Genomic DNA, 17021 nt, shown 5'->3' on the forward strand with positions numbered 1-17021 from the left:
TTGTAATGACAAATAAGAAGCTGTATGTAATGAGAATTAGGAAACTGTAATGAAAATTAAGAAAATATGATGGGGACAGGGAAACTGAAACTGGTCTCCTACGTTAAATAAGAAAAGGGAGGGAGATGATTCCTTTTATGACCACAATTAAACAAGTTAAGGGCCCACCAACCCAGATTGATGGGAGCGCACAGGGCCCAACAGAATTATGGGAATACATGGGAGATGGTACCTGAAGGCTGCACCAAAAATGGGCAAGAGATGCTGAATGTTTTTCTTTGAGCACTTGAAGGCTCAAAGTGTGTGAATGATGCATTGATTGCTTTTCTTTTACTTATTACCTCTGTATCCCCTGTTTCAATGAGAAGAATGTACATAGATTGTATCCCACCTTTAGAAGATAGAAGAGATACCCTCTCAGAAAATGGGGGTCCAAGTCTCTTTCTCGTCTGTCTTGAGGTCCTCAGAGCTGAGTCTCTAATAAACTCACCATCCTATCCTGAGTTGGCTCTTTCGCTGTTCAGTCGTGGCTCAAAACAGCCCAACAGTGTCACAGATTCATTTTGTTGCTGAGAAGAGCGATGATTATTTGGTTCTGTATTATAATAAAGAGAAATGTGTAATGCCAGTGTTGAATAGCAAAGAGAATAAAAATAAACATGGGAACCAGGAAGTGACAATGGAGAAATAAGGAGAAGGGATTAGACAAGAGAATAGATATCCCTCAAAACTGAAAGGAAACTTCTGATCAATAGCATTACCTACCCTAGAAAAGTAAGGAAAATATTATGTTTCTTATCAAAATTATAGCATACTGACAGGAAATATACCTTTATTTAATAAAAATAATTTACATCTTCCTACGAAAACAGGATGAGAATGCTATCTGGGTATCCCAAAGAGGAATCAAAAGAGCTATGCTTGGAGTATCACGCTTCACTCAAATGAGAGAAAGAATCTGGAGTTCTGACCTCTGTCAATGATCAAGAATCAGGGATGCTGTCTCATTTGCCAAGGCGTTGAAAATCAGATGGGCTGGTCACGTAATGAGATTTGGAGATGACTGCTGGACTAGAGCCATTACCGACTGTATTCAACGGGACATCAAAATATCATGTGGCTGCCCACCTATAAGATAGTCAGACTTCTTCGTGAAATCCCTGAATAATCGGCTCTTCATGTTCCTAGAACGAGCAGACGCCATTGGGGTACACTAGCACACGACAGGGACAAATGGAGACGTTAATGGTGCCAGCTGGAGCAAATTGATCAGTAACGGGATGTCAAGGGATCAAGAGATCAAGTGATTTTACATCTGGAATATTTAACTCATTTGAATTTAGACACACATTATTTCCCCCCAAATTTCCAACTAAATTAGATATTCAAGCTTTAGTACCTAATGATTTTGTTTTGTTTTACCTAATATTCTTAATATACCCACAAGTAGAATATAGTTTCTTATAATGTAAATCAGACGTTTACACTTGAAAAGATGTGGCTCACTACCAGCAGTTTCTATCTTCCTTGTCTACACACCAACATCTAATTATGATGAAGGAGAAATTGAGAAGATCTACATGGAGCTGGAGAAGTTCTATAAAGAAGACCACATCTGCTACAAGATCATTGCGTGTGATTTTAATGCCAAGATAGGACCGAGAAGATCAGCTGAAGAACTTCACATCGGGACCCATGGCCTAGAATGGAACGAACAGGGTGAGAGACTGTCTGAGTTCATCATGTCAACCAAGACCATCCACGGTAACTGACAGTTCCAGAAGGCCAAATCTAAATGTTTGATATGGGAGTCTCCCGGTGGACGATTCCACAACAAAATAGACTACATCATATTCAATTGATGGTTTTGCCTGACTGATGTCGCTATTGTCCCAAAATTCCAAACAGGATCGGACCACCATCTCCTTTGTGCAAAATTCAAATTCACAGAGCGGGGAGAAAGGGCTGTAAAGTTTAAAAAGAGAACTCCCAGAACGACCACCAACTGGAAGCTCTTTGGCACTATTGCGGCAACATGGGAAGATGCCATTGTTGACAACATTGACAAGGAATACGATCGACTGGTTCAGCACCTCCATGATAGTGCGAGGAACGCCAAGAGAGAGATAGCCACAAAAAAATGCCTGTCTTCAAAAAATCTTGAGCTTATTCGCCAACATGGTATGGCACATGCCTCAGGCAACTGCAAGCGAACGTCCAAGCTCGCAAAGCAGTGCAGAGATGCGATCAATGAAGAACTCAAAGAGAGAAGAGCAGAAGTGCTGGTAGATGTGGCAGAAGCTGGGAAAAGTATTCGTAACGCCCACCTGTCCTTCGCCAACTAGAAGACCAAGATGACTGCCCTCCGACGTCCTGATGGATCCATCACATCTTCCAGAATGGCAATGGAGAAGATTATCCATGACTTCTACTCAAATCTCTTCGATAGCCATGTCCACTTGCTGACATACCAAATTCCACAGGATGGATATTTTGTTTCCAATGTTCTCCCTTCCGAAATCAGACACTCAATTTCGTCGGTAAAGAAAAGAACAGCACCCGGCCAAGACAAGGTCAGACCTGAACACCTGAAGAACCTGTCGTCAGTACTTACCAATACTCTGGCTCGGCTCTTCACACGCTACCTGTCCGTATGCAAGTTTCCGTCCCAATAGAAAACCAGCAGGATTGTACTACTGTACAAGAAGAGAGACATCCATGACATTGGCAACTATCGCCCGATCTACCTATTTTCTGTCATCTACAAGTTGTTCAATTGAGTCATCCTAAATAGGATTGGCAGAACACTAGATGAAGGACAACCATGCGAGCAAGCTGGATTCCTCAAAGGATTCAGCACCATCTACCATATCCACACGATAACCAAGCTCATTGAGGTTTCTCGGGAGTTCAAGATGCTGCTCTGTCTAACATTCATTGATTTAAAGAAGGCCTTTGATTCTGTTGAGATGGAAGCGGTCATTGAAACCCTAGCCAATCAGGATATTCAAGCTCAATACATCAAGATCCTCCATGAGCTGTATTACGGATTCACTAACAAGATCTCACAATTCTACAAAGAAGTAATCATTGATGTTGAGAGAGGTGTTCGGCAGGGTGATACCATTTCACCGAAACTCTTCAGTGCCACCCTCGAGAACATCATGCGACAACTGGAATGGGAAGGAATGGGAGTGAAGATAGATGGTCAGCAACTACACCACTTCCACTTTACTGATGACATTGTTTTAATAACACCAAAGATTAGCCAAGCGGCACAAATGCTGGCCGACTTTGACCGTGAGTGTGGAAAGGTAGGACTACAGCTGAATCTTACGAAGACAATGTTTACGATAAACAGCCTCGTTTGTGACGCCCCATTCGCTCTCAACGAAACGACCATCTCTGAATGCAACAGCTATGTGTACCTAGGTCGAGATGTCAACATGACAAATGACCTGGCACCCGAGCTGGAATAAGAGAACAGCTTGGAATTCCTACAAGAACATCGAAGAAATAGCTAAGATGACGAAAAACCTCCGGCTCCGGCATATCTCTTTGATTCCACTGTTCTTCCTGCATTAACATGCGCCTCAGAGACCTGGGCCCTACGCAAACAGGATGAGAATGCTATTCGAGTCTCCCAAAGAGGAATTGAAAGAGCTATGCTTGGAATATCACGTTTCACTCAAATGAGAGAAAGAACCCGGAGTTCCGACATCCGTTGACTATCAAGAATCAGGGACGCTGTCTCGTTTGCCAAGGTGTCAAAAATCAGATGGGCTGGTCACGATGACCGCTGGACTAGAGCTGTTACCGACTGGATTCCACGGGATGTCAAAAGACCATGTTGCCGCCCACCTACCAGATGGTCAGACTTCTTCATCAAGATCATGAGTGATCGGTTTGAGGCTCTCTGTGTTCCTAGAGTGAACAGACACCACTGGGCTACACTAGCACGCGACCGGGACAAATGGAGACATTACTGGTGCCCGCTTGAGCAAATCGACGATTAGCGGGAAGTCAAGTGATCAAGTGAATGTTAATAATTCTAAAAATACATCAAAATTTCTCTGTAACTTTACTTTTTGAAAATTATTATTAGAAAAATTCTTGAGAATTTTTATCTTTTTCTTTGTTAACATGCAGTTACTAAAAATAATATTTTTAACCTGAGAAAAGTGATTTTTGTCTTCTTTCAAGAGTGTTTTTTCCCCTTTGAGCAAGGAAAACCTCCCACACAACTTACAAGTTCAACCTCTTCTGTAAGGCTTGTCTCTAAACCCCAAGATGCAAATATAATCTTTCATATCCAGGATGTTGGACTTACCTGAAGCTGGAAGAAAAAATGGATACTTTGTTCTCAATGTACCTCAAATGTTAGTTTCTTTTGTATTAAAACTACATTGTAAAGTTAAGAAAAAAAGAAAAAGAAAGAAAAGAAAAAACCTGGTTAAGCCTGAAAACTATTTTAATTGGGAAGACCTCAATAACCATTATGGATTCACTTTAACCCAACTTCTTCCTCAGGACAGTCCTGAAAATTCTGTAGTAATTAAAATTCTCTTTTATGCAAAGTTCAGAAGTAATATATTCAAGTTAACATAAATTACTTTCTTTTTATTTGAACTATAGTTAGCATGGTGAACATTGTTAACAGAATAAGTATCCTTTAACATTAAATGTTTTTATTCCATTTTACTTTTTATTTTTTTATTTCTACAATAGTAAAAATTTCACATTTGTGGAAAGATTGAATTTAATACTTGATCATTGTAATGAAACCGTTCCTCTTCAAAACTGAAGAAAAATCAGAGTAAAATCAGCTCCTTGAAGAAAACTAATCATACCATAGCCTAATGAATGAATGCCATTTATTTCTTTTTAAATAAAGAAGGTAAGAGATTGCATAGATTAGGAGAAATATGACACATTTACAAAAGTAATCCTTAAAGCACTCCAAGCCTCCCCCACACCCTGAAAAATTTCTCTCCCTGTTTTCTCAATTTATTGATCATCATTTTGGTTTGGCATGATTTTTTAGAATATTGTTCACCAATCATGTTAAACTTTAAACAAATATAATTGAAATATATTGTTCCCCTATTTTGAATAATTTTTAGACAAAATCGCTGTGGTCTTTAGCCCATGGACAGAAGAATGGCAATATGTAAGATCAACAACATAAGAGATGCCACAAATCAGATAAAACCAAATCCTTTGATGATAGCTAACAGCTGCCCGGTAATCCTGTAACCTACCCACAAACTGATAAATAACTACTTTATCTCCTTGTGTTTGTCTTTGAAAAGCATGCCCTGAAACTATGGGCAGGCTTGAATTTGAGATTTAGCTGTATTCCTTGCCTCCATTTGTTGTAATAATAAAAAAAAGCTTATCTCTGTTTTCAAAAACTGGTGTTCTTCAGTTGGTGGTTTAGGATGGTGAGTTGCCAGAGATTTGGTTAGCATATTATCCATCATGAAATAATGTGGTACATGGTATACTGTTTCTGAATTGTTATTAAAAATAGGATGGAGACAAAATTAACATATTCCTTCACATTCCACAGGGGATATTTTTAAATGACAAAGGACTAATGCAAGAGTCCTATGTAAACATTCATTTCTTCTTCACTCTTGACCAGTAATTACACTCTTTTCACACTGAGTTATCAAGATTCTTAATTCTACTAATGATTACCCTATTTCTCCTCTTTCTTCTTCCATTGCTTCAGTTGACATCCTTAACCATATTATTTTGTTTTCTCTTTGTTCTTGATTTGGGGGCTGTATCCATTGGTGCTCTAGGCTTACTCCTGGTGCTGAGCTCTTTATATGTAAAGCTGAGCTCTTTGTATGTAATTCTGGAAGAGATTTTAAAAACTTCAAGACTCAATGAATTTCTTTTAAGAAAAGCAAAATTGACTTTGAATCTTGCATTTGTGAGGACAACACTAACAGAAATGGACTGACGACCAATGATGCAATAAAGAATCACTCATTGGAAAGTACATCAAAACCAACAAAAACTAATTTGACATGAGGAGATATGATAGCCAAAGAATTTCATCAGTCAAGACTGATATCAAGTGCAGATGGCTAAAGTTTAGTGCGTATCCATTCCCAGATACTTTGGAAAGAGGTAAACATTGTGAATCTGAAGCAAAAAAAAGTAAACTATACAATATTTTCTTTATTTTTAATATGATTTGAACAATACACAAAGAGCTGAAGATATTTAGACAAATATTCTTACCCATATGCTGAATAAATTGTTTATCTTAAAACTACTTTTTATTCTTTACCCATCGAACTGCTTATATGATAAATACTAAAATAGAACAACTTTTACTTGAATACTTAAGCAATAAATGATTTCTTTTAACACATGCAAAATAGACTCTCCACTATCTGAATAATTATAATCCAATTATCTCACTGAATTACCTAAATACCTTTGAGATAGAAATAGAGGATCTCAGGAATAAAGGAAAAATTAAATAGGTTCAGAAAGTTAGCTTAATGAATTGGTGCACATGTTCTGCATGGAGGAGACAAAGAGCTGATACTCAGCACTGGCATCTCCTTATCCCCTGAATACCACTAGGAGAGACTTTTGAGCCCTGGACCTCTAGATGTAAACCTAAATAAAAATAAAAACACAGCGAGATAATTTCTAAAATGTGCTATTTCATATTTTGCTATTTCTAATCTACATGTTTTTCTTTCTTAGCTACCAACCGGATTATGAAACCTAAGAACTTGAAAAACACATTAATGGACAAATAGTTACTATTATTTTAAATCCTAGAGGGGACATAGCACTGTAGCACGGTCTTCCTGTTGTTCATCAATTTGCTCGAACGGGCACCAGTAACGTCTCCATTGTGAGACTTGTTGTTGCTGTGTTTGGCATACCTAACACGCCACAGAGCTTGCCAGGCTCTGTTATGCAGGCGGGATATTCTCTGTAGCTTGCTGGGCTCTCCAAGAGGGATGGAGGAATCAAACCCGGGTTGGCCGTGTGCAAGGCAAACGCCCTACCCACTCTGCTATGCTCCAGCCCAGAGGAGACATAAATACATAATAATACAGTCACTTTTGAGAACTTTTATAGCCTTTGATAAAAAACTCACAAAGCTAAATACAAAATACTAGTGATAATTGCAATAATACTGTCATATATAAAGCTCAAATTTTGAATTATGGTTCTTAGCTTTAACTTGATCTAAAACAGTAAATAGAACTATATCAGGTAAACTATAACAGACAGACAAGATTTATCTGATACATTTGGTCAAAATATGTGACTCCTGAAAAATAGTCTGTGTTTAATTACATTTATGTATCAATTACCTTAAAACTAAGCCAAAGAGATTATACAGTGCAGGGCATGATTAAATGGGTAACAATCAAACTACATCATTTGTGTATTTCATGGCATTGTTTTGAAAACAGATTTGAAAAAGGTGACAGAATTTGAATTGTTCATAATAGAAGCATAAAATAAGCTAGAAGAAAAAAAGAGTTCTTGAAATTTAAGTTTAAATGCAACAAAATTACTACATTAATCATCACATTTCTTCTTGGGAAAGTAGACATTTTTCTATGTACTAGATTTTTAAAATTCTTTTTTGTAAATTTTGACTTTTACTTGATTTAAAATATTATAGAATTTAGCTTCTCTTTCTATACAACTCTCTCTATACAAATCTCTATACAATTGACACTATTCCTTCTTTCAAAAACCAGCATCCAAATTAATTCATTATTTTGTCATATTCATGAAAGATACTTCGAAATTCTAGTGAAGAATCAGGGGATAAAAAGGAGAAATCAGTGATTCCACAGGTTCTTAAGGTAAATCTATTCAAGTGGGACTAATGATTATTTCATAATCATATTTTTACCCTAGAAAATATTAGGCAATTAAAAATGTGCTTCTTGAAAAAATGAGAAGATTGACTACTTTTTTTAAATATAAGGTTAGAATTGATAACAAGGTGATTATGAGTGAATAGTTTATAAAATATTGGAAAAAATTAGATGAATATTGTATCTCTGGGATATATATTACTACTATTTAGAAGGAGATCATTATGACTATAATTATTTACAATCATCCAGCTGACCACACTTTGGTAATTTTATTTATGTGCTATCTTCTGACAAACTGACCAGCATGATAGATTAGTCTATAAATTTATAGACTGCATTTATTCATAATTAATAAGTTTAGGATATATTTATCTATTAATTTAGAAATAAATCAAATTAGGTTAAAGATATTAATAAAATTTATAAATTACATTTTTCTCAAGTATTGTGTGATTGAAATGTAATCATAAATGGTATTGCTTTTTTGTTAATACACATATGATAAATCTTCAGATTTAATTATCTCCATATTAATAGTGGAATTGGTGTTTGACAAGAGAACTGCCTATTGTATCTAAAATAAGATTACACACAAATTTAATGACAGTTCTTAACTGTATCATTTTAGTAATATTAGAAGATATCTCTAGACTACACAATTTTAAGTCATTCTTTGCAGTTTATAAATCAGAAAACAGAAACATAAAATTAAATAATAGTAATAGAAACACATACAAAGTATACTTTTAGTAGGAAAATTTGTGGCTTAGGAGTAAACTATTTCATACCAGATTAAAAAATATATGTAGTTGGAAAAAAATCAGAAGTATATGTGGTGTTTTGGGGAATAGGTCATATTGTATTTAAGAGTCACTTCTGACAATGGAAGCGAGAATAGACTTTGACAACTGAGACACCCTATAATTAGAAATTATGGGATACTTTCAAGTGACACAAGGAAATAAAGACATACTCTTAACAAGCAATATTTATAAATTTCTGCACACATATGCCTGCCTCCTGAAACTTAGAATAATAATTTATTCATTTATTTAAATGATTATCATTTCATCATTTTCTAATGAAAAAGCACTTTGATTCAGAAAGATACTACAGTCTAATAGAGCACCCCAACAGATGTAAAACAGTAAATTTGGGAGTCTGGAACAAAGACTATGTTTCATATTAGAAACAACAAGATAAGCAGTGAGAGATGTATTAATTATCACATAATTGTTTATTGGTTTACCTGAGTTCCTTTTATTTTAACATAGGCATTTTAAATTATGTCTTCTAATTTATTTTGTGTTTTATTTATAGTGTTCAGGTTTCCAAGGAAAACTCTGAGATGATACTCTACCAACCTATCTAGAAGGTTCAGCATCAAGGCTCTAGGATGTGATAATGTTAGGACTCTGCAAAACTAGAGACCACCAAGGCCACCATGCTAGTGCCTACAGGCCATGCATGCTGTACTTGGTGGTGCTCCAAGCCTATTGGGTTATCCCCAGTGGCGATCAGGGACCATTCAGTCAGTGTCAAGGAACTCACCAGGGTTACACACAAGGAAAACATCTTACTCTCTTAGTTTCACAGAATTATGTGGGTTTGTGTGCGTGTGCGTGTGTGTGTGTGTGTGTGTGTGTGTGTGTGTGTGGCTGCTTTACATTTGTTTTCTCCAATGCTATTATTGTTGTTTTCAAAATCTGTCAGTTTTAAAACACAGCACATAAAAGACCATTTTAAAGCATCCACTCAATTTAATGCACTTTAAGATAATGACATTTCCATTGGAGTTACATGAAGTGTTCCTTTGAAGAGCATCAAAACAAGTGGGATAATATTGCACTATGAATGACAAATTAATGTTCCACAAAGTATTATTAGGCAGCTGTGGGAATAAGCCAAGAGACTAATATATAAAACAGCAATTTTGGAGCACTTAAAACCTCTCAATTAAATGACCTGCTATGTCTTGAAGAGCAAGAAGAAATGGGGTTATACTGTGAGAATGAAATTTGAATATGACTAAAATATGGCTTTCTTTTAAATTTGTTTTCATTATGTGTCAGCCAACATTGTCATCGAATACTACTCACAAGAGTATCTTATATTGTCCTAAGTTCTAAGCAATTTTTGTGGCTACTGTCAAATATTAATAATATGTATCACATTGTATCAAGTTCACACATTTATTGCTTTTTATTTCATGAATATTATAGTTAACATTGAATTATTTTAAGAACTATCAGGTAGTCAACCCCCAACACACATTTATTCAGCTATTTTTTATGCCCTACCCACTGTACTATCGCTCCAGTCCCAAAATTCAGCTATTTTTATTCATTTCAAAATTAAGTTAAAAAAGGCTGAAGTTGCTAAGCAAACTCTGAAAACATTGGGATTTGCAGGTTTATATGATTCTTTACAATATTTATTTTAAACAATAATTTCAAAGTACATAATGATATCACAGTTATTGTATAAATAAAATACAGAAGCTGGTTATGTTCTGTCAGACTGTGTGACAGTTAAAGTTCCTACTTGTGTTTATAATTTAGAACTGTCAAATGGTATTAACTGTAAGGTCTAAAATCTTTGGTTTTGGTATATGAAAAGTTTAATCTATGGGAATATTAAATATAGTTTTTAAATGGAGGCTAGAGCGATAGCACAGCAGTTGGACATTTGCTTTGCATGCAACCAGGGTTTGATTCCTCCAACCCGCTCAGAGATCTCGGCAAGCTACCAAGAGTATCTTGCCCACACTGCAAAGCCTGGCAAGCTACCTGTGACATATTCGATATGCCAAACACAGTAACAACAAGTTTCACAATGGAGACATACTGGGCACGCTTGAGCAAATTGATGAACAATGAGGGGACAGTGCTATAGTGCAGTGCTATTTTAAATGGAAATATATTATTTTAAAATAATGATTCAAGATCTTTTTTATTGTTATACTCATTACAAATTTGCTATATAGAGAAAGGGAATATTAAAAATATGCTACCCAGTGACAGGAAGATAGTATAACAGTTTAAGCATTTACTTTGCATATGGCTAAGCAATGTCCAATCTCTAACACTACACATAGTTCCTGAGTACTACCAAGAGTAGTCCCTAAGCTCTGAAGCTATGACTAAGCCCTGAGCACTACTGCATGTGACTCAACACTCCCCGCTACTGAAAGCATCTGCTACAAATATGATATGCATGCTATTAAAATTGTCACCTTTAGACATATGCTCATGTGCACAAGTGTACATCACATGCAACATATATTAAATGTATATTAAAACCTATTAATGGTACATGGAACAAAGAACAATTTTCAAAGTAGATAATTTGTTGGAAATCAACGTATAATACATCTTGGCATATGAGCAGATGAGCAGTTCTCCCCCCAACTCCCTCTCCTCAATGACCAGAACTGGTCCCAGCTGAATCTGAAAAGGGACTCCAGCACTCAGGGAGAGCCCAGCATCCTCCCACCCCCACCCCCATCCAAAGGCTGCAGGCTCCAGGCTGACACCCAGTAATCTTTTTTTTTTTTAATTAGTGGAACACCATGAGGTACAGTTGTAGACTTACACACTTTCATGCTTGGGTTTCAGTTATACAATGACCATGTACCCATCCCTCCACCAGTGCCCATTCTCCACCACCAATGAACCCAGTAACCCTCCCAGCCTCCAATCCCCCCACCCCGCCTCACCTCTGTGGAACGGCATTCCCTTTTTCTCTCTCTTTCCTTTAGGGTGTTGTGGTTTGCAATAGAGGTGTTGAGTGTCCATCGTGTTAGGTCTATAATCTGCTTTCATCACACATCTCACATTTCAAGAGAGTTCTCCAAACACCCTTTACTTGGTTTTCCTTTCTCTATTTGAGCTGCCTTTTCCCCCAACATGTGCTGCCAGCTTCCAAGCCATTGAAGAGACCTCCTGGTACTAATCTCAACTATTTTTGAGACCCAGCAATATTTATTCAAGTCTCCTGGGGCTGCTCTTCCCCATCCATCCCAAACACTATCCCCTCCAATCTTAGAAATGGGTCCTGGGGCTAAGGCCTGATCTAGGCTCTAAGGAGGGCATCCGGTCACTCCGGGGCATGCTAGTCTTCTGTGTCTGTTGGGCTGGGCCATTGTGCAGTACTCAGAGCTCTATTATGTTCCCAGTTAAAGATGTACGGTAATAGGGATCAGGGGTGTTCCCCAGACTCAGCAGCTGGAGATCCTCAGGGATCAACTTCCCAAGGTATCTCCAGAGAAGCAGCTCCAAGCAAAGGCTCCTGAGGGTGGTCAGTTGGTTGGAAGGCGATGTGGGGGGCGGGGGGGTGCTTCAGTAAGGGTGGTCATGTGCAGGCTAAAGCAGGATTAGTGGGTGGCCATGTTCTCCTCCGACAGGAACTGCTTGTGCAGTGGCTCCTCGAGTCCAGGCCTCGAAGTATCCAGCTCTGGGTCAGACCCGGTAGAACTCACTCCAGGGGCTGCTGCAGGATCACTGGGTTCAGGTTCCTGTGGGAAGAGGGATGAGATACAAGCGACAGGGCCCGCACCTTTGAAAGTCAGCAGTTTACTCTCTTACTGCAGTTCCCATCCAGGCACAAACCACAAATCACAAATCATCCTGTTATTCGTCGATTGCCTTGAGCAGGCCCCAGTAACGTCTCTTTCATCCTAGCCCTGAGATTATATTCAAGGTTCATACAGTTAGTTAACACTAAATGAGCTAACCAGGTTCCTTCACTTCATAATCCACCAACTAATAATACCTTAACACCTACAAACTACAAGGAGGAAGATGCATAAATGAAACAGTCAATGAGAAATTGTTTGGTATGTTATGTCATCAACAAATTGATACCAACTACAGAATACTCTGTACTGACCCTAAGGTTTGTAGGTATTGGAGAAAGAAAGGGAGGGAGGGAGAGAGGGAGGGCGAGAGGAATAAGGATCATTACCAAACACATGGTGTCACAGAGAGAACAAATTAAATTTTGGCACATCCTACATCTTTGGGGATAACTAACATCTCACCTGAGATATTTCTTCTCCCCTTCTTCCACCAAAAGAAGAGATAATTCAGAATTTTTGCTACATATAAAATACTGTGAATACTAGGACAGAGTTAACACTCAAGAAATGTTAGCTCCTATTAAGTGTATTAATGATGAGTTAAAAATAATCTTATAGACAAAAATTTCACTGCTGAATATAAACACTTTATTTTCCACTTAACTCATACAATTTGTGAGTACTATTCAATTTTATGACTATGTCACTTGGGGAAAAAGAGAACTTGACAAAATCATTAGCTGCTTATTTGGGGGCCCTGAGTCTCTTTAACTCTCATTCATAGAGAGGGAAAAAAAACTAGAGTGGCCCCAAGTGATATAGCATTGTCTTTATTAAAAGAACTATACAGGGAAAAAATCTGTTAAAGTATGAAACCCCTTTTACAGAAACATGGTGTGTATTTCAGCCCAATGGCATGATTAAAAATCAAAAGAATCTCTCCGGGGAGAAGTAGAGTGAGAAAGTAGGGTTATTGAGTGAGAAGTCTTGTGTTATTGATGTACTTAATCACAGAATTATATTTCAGTCTAGAAGGAGAATTCTGTTTAATATACTTTTATTTATTTTGTGAAAAACCTCCAAGAGGTGATCAAGGGTTTCAAAGCTATCTCCATGATATTTGACTTAACCATTCTGCATTCCTGCTAGGTGCTCGAATGGCTCGGATGCAGTAGCTAGGAGCCCCCAGGACTGCGCTCCACAGTGCCTGGTGGGAGGCTAGCATATAATACCAGAAATCAAACTGGGGTCTTAACAAGCAAGGCATCCTCAACAGTCGTCTACTCTTTCATAAGTTTGCAGTTAGATATAGTCATACAGTATGGGTTTTGTAAATGAATGAATGCTTGCTTATTGAAAAGAAATGGGATCCAATATTTAAGGAAAATATTTCAATGAAATATTCATAAAAGTTCTTAAAAATGAAGCAAAAACTTTTCAGAAATGTTGACTTACTAAGGTAAACGATTTTTTATAATATTACGTTTATGTATAGCATCTACTATTCTTGGAGGAAGTGAAGATGCTAGAGAGCTAAACAAAGTAGGCATTTCAGTAAACATTTAATGAATTATATTAATAAAATTTAAAGAACCTAAAAAATGATAATGACATGAAGAGTCAATGCAAAAACAGTTTTGTTTACATATTACTCTTGTTGGGAACAAAAGCAGACAATTTTTTACTGAAAATAACCTAACAATAAGTAATAAGTGTGTGTACTCTATAATCAAAAATTTTATTATTTGGTATATATCCTGGAAAATGTATTCCACAGGAGTCATGTACAAGATTGGATATACTATCTCTGTTCCTAACCAAATACTGGTGAGCTATTTATTTGACTTCATACCTATTTATGCTGAAATAGTTAATATGATTGCCATGTTGATACTTCTAAGTGAAGAGTAAACAATTTGAATCAACAACCTTATTCCTTATCTTCTTTTTGACATCTATGCAGATCACTGACTCACTGACTTCTTATTAGTTACTATGAAAGATATCAGTATACAGTTTTCTCCTTGGTAAGAAAAATATATATATATATAAATTTAAAAAACATATAATATATATTAATTATGTATTATTTAATTTACTTTATATTTTTGGTGGGAGTTGTTAGGAGGCATGACAGGCAGTTATAAGGGCTTGTTCCTAGTTCTGCACTAGTGATCACTTCTGGCAGTGCTTGGGGAATAAGTGGGGTATGGGTGTGGGCATTGAACCCAGGTCAGTGATGTGAAAGGCAAGGGCCTCACTCAGTGTACTATCTTTCTGGATCCCAGAATTTTCTGTCTGAAGACTGGTCAATGAATTCAAAAGTTTCAAACCATTAAAAATGTTAGGTATTCCCTTGCTTTATCATTTATCATTGTCTTATTTATTAACCAATTAAGAATATACTTCAATATATACCTTTGGATAACACCTCATGGTGATCAGAGTTTACTCTTAGCTCTGAGTTCAGTAATTGCTTTTAAAAAATGTTTTTTCAAAGTTCTATTTAAACCTTCACTTGATCACTTTATCACTTGACTTCCCATTAATCATTGATTTGCTCGAGCTGGTGCCAGTATCATCTCTATTTGTCCCTGTCGTGTGCTAGTGTAGCCCAATGGCGTCTGTTCATTCTAGGAACACGAAAAGCCTCAAACCAATCGTTCAGGGTCTTGATGAAGAAGTCTGACCATCTGTTAGATGGGCAGCCATGTGGTCTTTAGACATCCAGCAGAATCCAGTCAGTAACGGCCCTAGTCCAGAGGTTGTTTCCAAATCTCATTACGTGTCCAGCCCATCTGATTTTTGACGCCTTGGCAAACGAGACAGTGTCCCTGATGCTTGCTCTTTAATGGAGGTTGGAACTCCAGTTCTTTCTCTCATTTGAGTGAAACGTGATACTCCAAGCATAGCTCTTTCGATTCTTCTTTGGGAGACCCGAATAGCGTTCTCATTCTGTTTTCATAGGGCTCAGGTCTCTGAGGCATATGTTAATGCAGGAAGAACAGTGGAATCAAAGAGATGTGCCTGGAGCTGGAGGTTCTTTGTCCTCTTAGCTATTTCTTCGACACTCTTGAAGGCGTTCCACCCTGCTCTCTTCCTCCTGCGCAGCTCGGGTGCCAGGTCATTTGTCATGTTGACTTCTCGGCCTAGGTACGCATAACTGTTGCATTTGGAGATGGTCGTTCCGTTGAGAGCGAATGGAGTGTCTCATAAACATTGTCTTTGTGAGATTCAATTGTAGTCCGACCTTTCCACACTCATGGTCAAAGTCGGCCAGCATTTGTGCTGCTTGGCTCATGTTTGGTGTTATTAGAACAATATCATCAGCAAAGCAGAGGTTGTGTAGTTGCCGACCTTCTGTCTTCACTTCCATTCCTTCCCATTCCAGTCATCGCATGATGTTCTCGAGGATGGCACTGAAGAGTTTTGGTGAAATGGTATCACCCTGCCAAACCCCTCTCTTGACATCAATGATCACTTCTTTGTAGATGGTGAGATCCTAGTAGTGAATCCATAATACAGCTCACGGAGGATCCTGATGTATTGAGGATAATTGTAAACTTTTACAATTATTAATTTTGGTCCTACAAAGCAGTGGCGAGGGGTAAGGGATTGCCTGGTGATAGTTGATCAAGTGGGCTGGCCTGTCCATTCAAGGATGCAGAACTTTTGGATTCTGAGATACCAGGGACCACAAAGGCCATTGTAGCATTGCCTTGGGGGACTCTAAGGAAGCTTCAGTGATGGGATGGGGGAACCATACCTTGGTTTCAACATATAAAATTTGTACTGCTGACTGTTGACTATTTTTCTGTTCCTGTATTTCAACTGTCTAAGAGAAAAATCTCTTTTATTTCCTTAAGTATTTTATTTAGAACTTTCAGAACAATACTGAGCAGAAATGTAAGCAATGGATATTCTTGTCTTATTCCTGATCTTGGGAAAACAACATTCCTGATCTTGGGCAAACCATTAACCATTAACCATTAAACATGCTGTTGGATATTGGCTACAATAGATATTCTTCATCACTTTTGCAATGACCTTATCATTTTTTGTTTCTTATTTCTGTTAATATGGTACATTACCATAAGTAATTTTGTGGTATTAAATTGCCTTCGGAAATCTGGATAAACTGCATCTTTTCATTGTATATAATTTTATCTATATGTCTCCACATTTGTTTCTAGTATAGTTTTGAAGAGTTTTACTATACATTTAAAACAGATATGGAATCTAATATTATTTTTTCTTGTGCTATCTTTGTCTTCACTTCTAGTCTCCAAATTTTCTCATGTACTTTTCTGGAATTCTTAGAGTTTCTTATAAGAATTACTAGATTGATATATATCACCACATACTAGATATCCCCACTCTGATAAATTTCGAATGAATTTATGCTTGAGAAATCCAGTTGTCTGAGATTGATAATGCTGCTAAACACAGCAAGATTCTGGAAGCTATTTTTGTCTTACTTCTCTTTACTTGGAACCCCCTTCTTAATATGAATCTAGCTAGGTTGACTAGAACCTCCTATCCTTGGTCTTTCGTACATAATA

Source organism: Sorex fumeus, unplaced genomic scaffold, assembly GCF_029834395.1.
Source record: "Sorex fumeus unplaced genomic scaffold, SorFum_2.1 ptg000014l, whole genome shotgun sequence".
NCBI classification, from domain to species: domain Eukaryota; kingdom Metazoa; phylum Chordata; class Mammalia; order Eulipotyphla; family Soricidae; genus Sorex; species Sorex fumeus.